This window comes from Prosopis cineraria, unplaced genomic scaffold (assembly GCF_029017545.1).
Source record: "Prosopis cineraria cultivar Desert tree isolate PC_DT_omini unplaced genomic scaffold, ASM2901754v1 PC4, whole genome shotgun sequence".
Lineage (NCBI taxonomy): Eukaryota > Viridiplantae > Streptophyta > Magnoliopsida > Fabales > Fabaceae > Prosopis > Prosopis cineraria.
Window position 1 is genome coordinate 9,346,083 of NW_026555335.1, and position 9,516 is coordinate 9,355,598.

Consider the following 9,516-nt stretch of genomic DNA (forward strand, 5'->3'; position numbering starts at 1 on the left):
TTAGCATGGTCATTGAATTCATGAAATGTCACCTCTTTATCAAGATGCACTAATTGTTTCCAACATGCCATTGCTATTGGACAATCTCACAAAACATGTAATATGTTCTCATAGTAATGAGGACAAAAGCTTCATTACATAACTTAAGAAAAATGGGACAGTGGTCTAATTTGATCCTTGGTAAATGTATAATAGAAGCCATAAGGAAGTATTCAAACCACCTCGTGTTAACAAGCACTCGGTCAATTCTGCTACACGACCTACCGTTAATCCATGTATATTTAAGGCCTTGAAATCCTAAATCAATCACCCCAGATTCATCCACCCATTACTTGAAATAATGGTCAACTCGAGATTAAGTAGCTGGTAAGGACATACGATCCTTCTTGTTCAATGTGGCGTTGAAGTCTCTACCAATACACCATTTCCATACTACATGAGCTTCTATATCACGTAAGGATTGCCATAAAGACTAGAGTTAGGCATAACTTAGGTGACCGTAGACAACCATCAAATCCCATTCCTCCCTTGAACCAACATTAAAGCTCTCATGTAGGACTTGTGCATGTTTCTTTTTGACATAGAAATCCACATTCTCCCCCTAAAAACACCAAATTCCTCCATTGTAACCATTAACTTCCACATAGTTAAAACGAGTCAATCCCACCCTTCATGATAAAGTTTGTGCTCTTCCACTTTCATGCCTTAGTTCCAAAAGAGCCAAGAAATCAACTTAAAATGCTGATGTAACTCTGACAATAGTCTCGAGACTTCCTTTCCTCCAATACCCTGCACATTCCAAATAAGAATATTAATTTTCTTCTATGTCACTATTCATAAGAAACTTTATTGTAGAAGAAAGAGAGCTTAGACACATAGCTCGTGGTGGTCACATTTTTCTTGATCACCCATTACCTCATCTCCATACTTTGAGGATAGTAAGTTCAAATGCACGTGGAATTCCATAGATTAGCATGCACCCAGATCCATAGGGTTATCATCCTCTATCATATCATTTCTGTTGACTTCCATACTACCTTCCTCCTTCGACTTCTCATATTTATGGTCCATGTACACCTTTATCTCCCTTGCTTGGTCTAAATCTGTATATGGCAAAATGGACTATGAGCATATAATGTCCTTCTCTAAAAGGTCCAATCTGTCCTTAGCCTTGCTTAGAATATCTATGCTCGTTAATACTCCTTCTTTTGATATTGGTCTACACTATACCTCTTTTATTGGTCCCTATTATTCCTTTGTTTTAGCCTATAAAGTTGTTTCCCTTTTGCACTAAAATCTTGCACTCTGTTTTGACTCAATCTACGCGTATCAGAGTTAGTAACCTCTCTTAATGGCACTCTCTTTGCTACTTTAGTTAAGATTTGATCCTCTAAATTAGCCACCTCATTCTTTAGAACTGAAAAGTGAGATTTTTGCCCTCAAGATGCGATCGTTCCTTGAAATCATGTCGAGCTTCATGCACCTGATTTTTCAACCAAACACCGCATTAGAATTGCCATCCCGTTGGCATGAATCATACCGGACTGTATAATTCATATTCTCCTTTATCACATCATTAAAAAACTGTTCATTACCTATCATATGATTATCTTCTTCTACCAGTAGTGAACCAGGTCCTTTATTCGAGAGCCCCTATTCTTTAACATGTTATGCCCTTCATCCTAACTTTACTTCTTCTTCAGGCAGTGTTCAGCGTCATGTCTATATTTGCTGCACGAGAAGCAAATGAGATGAATTCCCTCATATTGAATCTTCTTCTCCTTTTCGTTTGTGAAAATCACTGGACATAGAGTCGAGTTCAAGTCAAGCTCACACGTAAAGACGAGCAAACTGACCCTTCTTTCTCTTCATCGTCATCATATCAACTTTAAGGACTTGCCCTATCTGGGAGCCTAACACATATAAAATACCCTTATCATAATAATCCAGAAGGAGTTTAGCAATGCATACCCAAGCAGCGTTCTTAATAATCTTTTCTTCATTTAGTTCAAAGTCTTCCTTCCATAATTGGATAACTAGTTAATGGTCGAACAGCAACTAAAGGCCTCTTTTCAGTGCCAACTCATAGTCATCTTTATTTTTAAATTGCACCACGTAAAACCCATCACCCACATCGATCACCTCCACTCCCCCTATTCTTCCCTACATCTGGGGTAACTTGCTCTCTATATATTTTGATCGAGCCATATGCCTGAGTAGTTTGACAATGAGAGCATTATTCCACTTTGTAGCCAGTTTCTTCTTCTCTTCTTTCGAGATGATCACATTAAGACCACACAATGTCATTTGCACTGATATTCTTGTTTTCCACCTATCATTGCTTAACCAATCGTCCTCTTCTTCCACCTCGTCCTTTCCATTCGTGCATGCTTGTTTATATGACTTCCTTAGTTTATCAGTATCCCTGCCCAAACCCATTATCGTGCGTCCCTTCTCTATCGCCTCATTCTCCACCAAGAGTTCATCCTCAAGCATCTATGATTCCTTGAGAGGAAACAACACCTGATTGTTAGAGAATTCACTTTCCCCTGATCGGACTTTCTTCCTACTACAAGCAAGCACATCTCTCTCTTTCGATGGATGCCGAAGTCTCTCTCTCTCTCTCCGACACTCATCTTTATCTTTGTATAAAACTATATCTTGACGCGAATTCATTCATTCAATCACCTTTATTAGTGTTAAAATTATAAAGATTAGAATTATGTTAAAATTTATTGCTAATATTTTAAATTGTTAAATTTAAAATTATAATATTTTGAAATTATAATATTTATAATATCTTTAACTTTTAATATTTATAAAACTAGTAATAAAATTATAAAGGTTAGAATTATGTTAAAATTTATTATTAATATTTTAAATTATTGAACCATTTTAATCTTTATAAATATTAAAAGTTTAAAATATTTTTAATTTTTATAATTTTATTTTTTAAAATATAGAGAATAATATTTGAATGGTTGAATCTTGCAAGATATAAAGTTTAAGTACTGAGTTACAACTAAATTAAAACTATAAAAATTGAGTTATAACGAATCAAAATTCAATGATTGAGTTACAACTATAAGGATTAAATAATTAATTTTTTTAAAAATATTAAATTGTATGTTGTATTTAAAATTTTAAATGATATGCAAATAGTTTTTAAATTTTGACATTAATTTTTAAAAGTTCCAAGTTACTATTTTGGTGTAATTTTGTATGACTCATCATGAAAATAATATATATATATATATATATCAAGGAAGCTCTTCCTGCTTCTTTAGACCTAGCTGAGTGGTGTGCTTTTCGAGCTCTGACCAACCGTGTTTGTTTTAGTATCTCTTCCTTCTCTCTTTCTTTCTTTTTTTATGTGAAATTGTTTTATGTATGAGCTTTAGTATTTTTCGACAGGAAAAAGAAGTTCATGACCTGAATAAAGTTTATTCATTTATTGTTAATACAGCTCAATATGAACAAAATTAACCCTGGTTCATGCCATAATTATACACGATTTTACTTTTATTATACTCTTTTTGGTGTTATTTATAAGTCATTCTTAGCAGGTTTTGTCATAACTAAAAAAAATCTTAAATCTCATTAGTATTGTATTGAAATTTAATAAGTTTTCACATTTACCTTCTACTTCTAATAAAGATAAAAAACTATTTTTTATAATTTTTTCTAATATTTAATAAAGGTAAATAGTAAAAAAATGATATAAAAAATAGTAAAATACATTACAAATAAGACCAAAATTAATTTTCTCTTTCTGTCATATAAATAGAATCAAAGAAGTATGTATGACCATAAAAAGGTAATTTATTAGGTCATGAAAATTAAAACCCACTAATTTTGAGTTTATAATTAATTTTTTCATGCATATGAGTGTTTGAATATTTTTAAAAAAATCATAATTTTTGTTCAAGATTAATTTTAAGTTGTAATAACAGTGTTGGAATATTTTAAAGAAAATCATAATCTTGGATTTATAATTGTTTTTGATAAATGACACAGGATATATTTTCACAAAATATATTTTAACCAATTTCAATTATGCTTTTAAATTATACTTTTAAAATATATTTAAAATAAATTTTATTAATAAATTATATCATACAATATAATTAATTATATTAATAAACTTTTTTTATTATCAATCTTCTCTACTAATAACAAAACCAATTCTAGAGTATTCCATAATACTTCTACATGTGTAGAGAAATCAAATCCTTGTTAACTAAGTTAAATGAGGATTTGTTAAGTAAATTAAAGTGGTTTGTTGATTAAAAAGGTCTAACAAGTATTTTTTGTTGTTGTGGTTTTAGCCTTAGGTTTGATTTCGCAATGAAATTGGGTCACTTGGGCCTTAAAAAGGGGAGAAACATGAAAGAATGCTCTCTATACCACATTCATGGCATGTGAACCATGTACGAGCCAATTTTGATAGCATTAAGTTGAGTTTCAAACATGAAAAAGAGGGAGAAAACACAAAATTTGAACAAGAAGGACAAAAGGGAGAGTGGAGTTCTATTAAGGTTTGCTTCCTAAGCAAAACTGGAGAATTTTGAAGCTAGTAAATACAAGAGATAAGTTTTTCAAGCTTTAATCTTCATCCCTCCTCTTTTGACAGGTTTGAGGTTAATTTTTATTATTAGATGCAATTTTGGGTTCATAGATGTTATGGATATGAATCCATTAATTTAAATAAAGTTAACAAGAGTTGTTTGAGGTATTTAAACTTAAGATTTATGGATTTTGTACATTTTGATTGTTGGAGAGGCATTAATGGCCAAAGTGGTTAAAGAGATTTGAATGTCATTTGTAACATCCCAATTTAAATTTTAATAGTTAATTTGGGTTAATAAAAATTTTGAAAAGTATTATTAAATTATTATTATAAAAAAAAGTATGAAAAAAAAATAAATAAAAATAAAAAAAATAAAAAATAAAAAATAATAATAATAATAAATAAAAAAATAAAATATTATTAAATTATTATTATTATAATAATAAAAAGAAAGAAAGGAAAAGAAAGGAAGAAGAAGGAGAAAACGAATTTGCTTCGTCCGCCGCCTCAACAGTAACAATAATAAAATAATAATAAAAAGAAAAGAAGAAGAAGAGAGTAAATAATTAAAAAAAAATGTGGGACCCACTGAATTTTTATAAAAACTCACCTGTTCCTTCATTTCTTCATTCCTTCTTTCGTGCGTGAGCTTCGGCAGAGAGAGCATCTGTGAGCCAAATTCACTGGTGCTGGGTTTTAAGGTAAGAGTTTTTAATAGGATATTTAGGGTGTGATTTTAAGCTTTTCAAGACTAAGTAAGTGTTCTAAAAATTTTTCTTAGTCATCCTTCTTCTTTAGTTTCTGAGTTTGTAGTGGTAGAAAATTTAAGATCTGAAAGAGGGATGAATTTATGTTGAATAAATATGGTTTTTGAGGTTGTCAGTAGTATAATAAATGTTATAGAGTATAAATTTGTTAATGATCTTTGAATTTATGGCTTATGGATCAAATTCTAAACTAGATCTGAAAATATATGTTGATTTATTGAGGTTTAGATGATTATTTGGGATGAGAAATGAATTATTATGGTTATAGGATTATGATTCTAAGTTAGAGACTTAATTTTTAATTTTTGGGTATTTTAGGTACGAATTTATAAAATAAAAAGAAAATTTTGATAATAGAAATTAGTTTAAAATTTGATTTTTAGATTATCAATGTTTATTGATAATTAAAAGAGGAGTTAAAAATTATACTTAATAGTATTAACTATAGATTTGTATTAAGATTGAGATTAAGAATTATGTTATATTTTTAATTCTATTATTAGAATTATTTTATTAGTTTCAAAAATTGAAACTAATATTTATAAATAATATGTTATTTGTAGATTGTATTACTGGTGAAGATTGTGGTGAGAGAGAAATTTTAAGGAATAATTTATTGAAAAAGCCACAAGGTAACCATGCTTTTAATTTGTGATTAGTGTTACTTCTTGTTAATTGGGTGATTATTGAGAAAATTATGAATTTTGTAATATTGTATAATTGTGCAATATTATTATGAATTTGTTTAATTATTGTGGGAGGTGTTGGGAGACTTGCTATTGTTGTTGTATTTATGTGCCACGTGGTACGCCCCTATTGGAGCTCAATAGGTGGTTTGTAAGGGCTCGGGCTGATTTACCTTTGGCCGGGTAATTTAGTACCGAGTGAGGGCTACGGCTCGAGGTTAATGGAGGGATATAAGGATGGTTGTTTGTGTTTATTATAATATTTCTTATATTTGTTGGAATTATATTATTTTTAATTCTCACTTAGTAAGCACACACTTAACTGTTTGTATACACTATCATAAATTGGCTTTGGTTACTGGGACTTTTGAGTCTCATTATGTGGTTAACAATTTTCAGGAGAAGAGCCAAGAGTGACACGTGGAGGAGTCCCAGAGGCTTAGTGGTATAGATCCACTGTCTCTTTTGGGTATTTAATTTATGATTTATAATGTGTTATATTGCCAATATTAGGACTTTTTTATGTTTATTGTCAATTATATGAATATATAAATGTAGTCATGCCTTTCAAACTATTTCTATTTTTAGTACAATTTGGATGACTGTAATTTTAATATTTGGTTTACTTTGGATTGGTTAAAATGGCATGATTATAAGGCCAAATAACTGGCTTGTGTTGAAAAATTGACTAAATTACTTATTTTACTTGTTGGGAGTATAAGGATGGACAAATGTGATTTAGTTTACTTGTTGGGAGTATAAAGATGGACAAATGTGATTTAGCCTAATGGCATGTGGGAAGTAAAAATTTATCTGAAATGTTATAGTGTGTGAGTTGAAGCCAATTATAAAATATTTTATATCGAAATTATTGATATAAAAATGTGTTGGGTGGCTGTAACCCAACTATGGTTGAGTTAAATTATTTAAAAAAAAATTTGGTGTGTTACATCATTAATGATGAGTTAGGAGTTTAATGAGGCTAATTGAGGGTTGATAAAAGCTAATAAACCTAATGAATAAGTTTAGATGTTAAAAATTAAAATTTTAGGGTATTTAATAGATTAAAATTTGAAACTTGAAGTGTGTAAATGATGATAATGATGAGTTTAGACATGATTGATTGTAAATTAATCATCTATACACCAGTTTAAGCTTGAGAGTAAGCCTAAAAGTATTTATTTGAGGGGGTAAACTTTTAACCTCTAAAAAATTTGAGATAACTGGAAAAATCTATTCGATATAATTATTTGTTAATTGATTAAATTACTTGATATGAATGAATGCTTGGCATAATTGTAAATATGTACAAAAGCTTGTAATGTTTGAATTTGAAATGTTGCAACTATGTTATAAAAGAAGTTTATAATTTGATGTGACGTTTGATTTGTTGAACTAGGTTATGTATAAATATATATATATATATATATTATATATATATATATATATTTATATATATATATATATATTTATATATATATAAGCAGAGAATATGGGAATGTGTTATGAGTACATGAAAATGAAGATAAGAATTCTATGTGATAAGAAGTAATATGTGATGCTCGTATACAGTAACTTATTGTTATGTTAAAAAATAGTGTGCTTATTATTGTAAACGTGTATGTATTGAAATATGAGCATGAATTAATTGCATGGTCGTTTGGTGGGAGTTTGCTTGGGGAGAAAAGTAGATAAATCTAAGCGGTATTTTATGAGCTCCTTTTGATAATCGAAGGCTAGCCTTATCACATTATTTGTCGAGAGATTGTCCCATTATCTGTCAAGGAATTTCAACCTAATTATCTCCACCAATTGGCTGAGGAGAATAGCCTAGAATTTATGACACCCCAGTGATTTGAAAATGGGGAAAATCATAGTTCGAAAGTGAGTGTATTAATATTTGGCCTGGTCACTTTTCACAATTAGTGAACTTGAATAGTTCATTTTCATGAATGGAATCTTAATTGATTTATAGCCCATAGTTTCAGTTGAATGAAATAAGGAGGAAGTGATCATGCATTATTATCCGACATGTCATATGATTGTTAAGTTTATGGCAAGTCGTGATAATTGATTTTGCCATTATTATATAGTTGTTATATTTTTGGCAATGTACATTGTTGTGTTTGATTGGGTTGTTGTTATATGGTTAATAGTATTGTAACAGTGTGTCTTGTGATATGGTCTGTGGAAAATAAAAATAAGATAAAGTTTGTAACTATAAAATGTGTTAGGTATAATTGAATGTATATGAGTATTTGTCTCTCATATTTGTTTGTTGTTAGTTAATATGCAATTACATAGGATCGCCGTACCTTAATTATTAAGTAATTATACTCATCATTCTCTTTATATTTTACTAACTTTAGTTTGCATGCGGGTAAGGGAAAAGCTTTGGAGGTTTAGAAATTTCATTATTCCTGTTGTAAAACCTCATAGACTTGTCTCTTGTCTAATTAGATAATATTTCCAACTAGAGAATGTTTTGCATCTACTTGCACTAAATGATAGTTATAATTGACTATGGCATTTTGCATGTACTTGCACTCGTGCAAATATAGGGATGACATATATATATATATATATATATTGTTTGTCTATAAGAATATTGATTTAATGCAAATGATTGACTTCCCCCGTTGTTTTTTATATTGAGGGGTTGGGGCTTGAAAATGGATATTGATTGTTATTCCTTTTATTCAACTTTCTAAGAGACATTTATAATTTTTAATGCACATAGGGACTAAATACTTTTTATCCCTCACTAAATGCATTTTAGCGAGAGGTTATTAAAAACAGTTACCTCGCTAAATTTATCAAGCCATTTTTTAATAGTGAATTTAGTGAGAAACATAATCGCTCACTAAAATGCAATCAATCCCTTGCCAAATTATAATTTGTTGACATTTTAGTTCCCATATACCCTTTTTTTTTTGGACATTTTGGTTCCTGTATAGCCACACAACTAATTGTCATTCAAATTTTTAATCACAACAATATTAAAAAAATTTAATATTACATTAATCATAATTACAAAGTTCAAACTAGTTCTCATAGAAAGTTGAATAAAATATAAAGGAGTATATAGAAAGTTCAAAATATAAACTATTTCATCAATATGAATAGTCATAAGAGTATGAGCACTCTCACGAAAATTAGTCAACTTTCTTGATTTCTCAATTATGATGGTTGACTTGTACTCACTTTCTATCAAAAAATTTTCTTTCGCATACTCAAAATTAGTCATGCTCACAACTTTAACACCATCCATTGCAGTCTTGACAACATCAACATTCACCAAGTTAGCAAGCTCTGCACCAGAAAACCAAGGTATCCCCCTTGCAATGGTCATTATATCAACATCATCAGCCTTTAGAGCCTGTTACAAGGCATTGCAATTGCAAATAGGTAAATTTTATATTAAAACATGTCAGCTCATAAGATATAAAAGTGAAGAAAATAAAAGGAGAAAGCTTTACCAACAACTCTTACT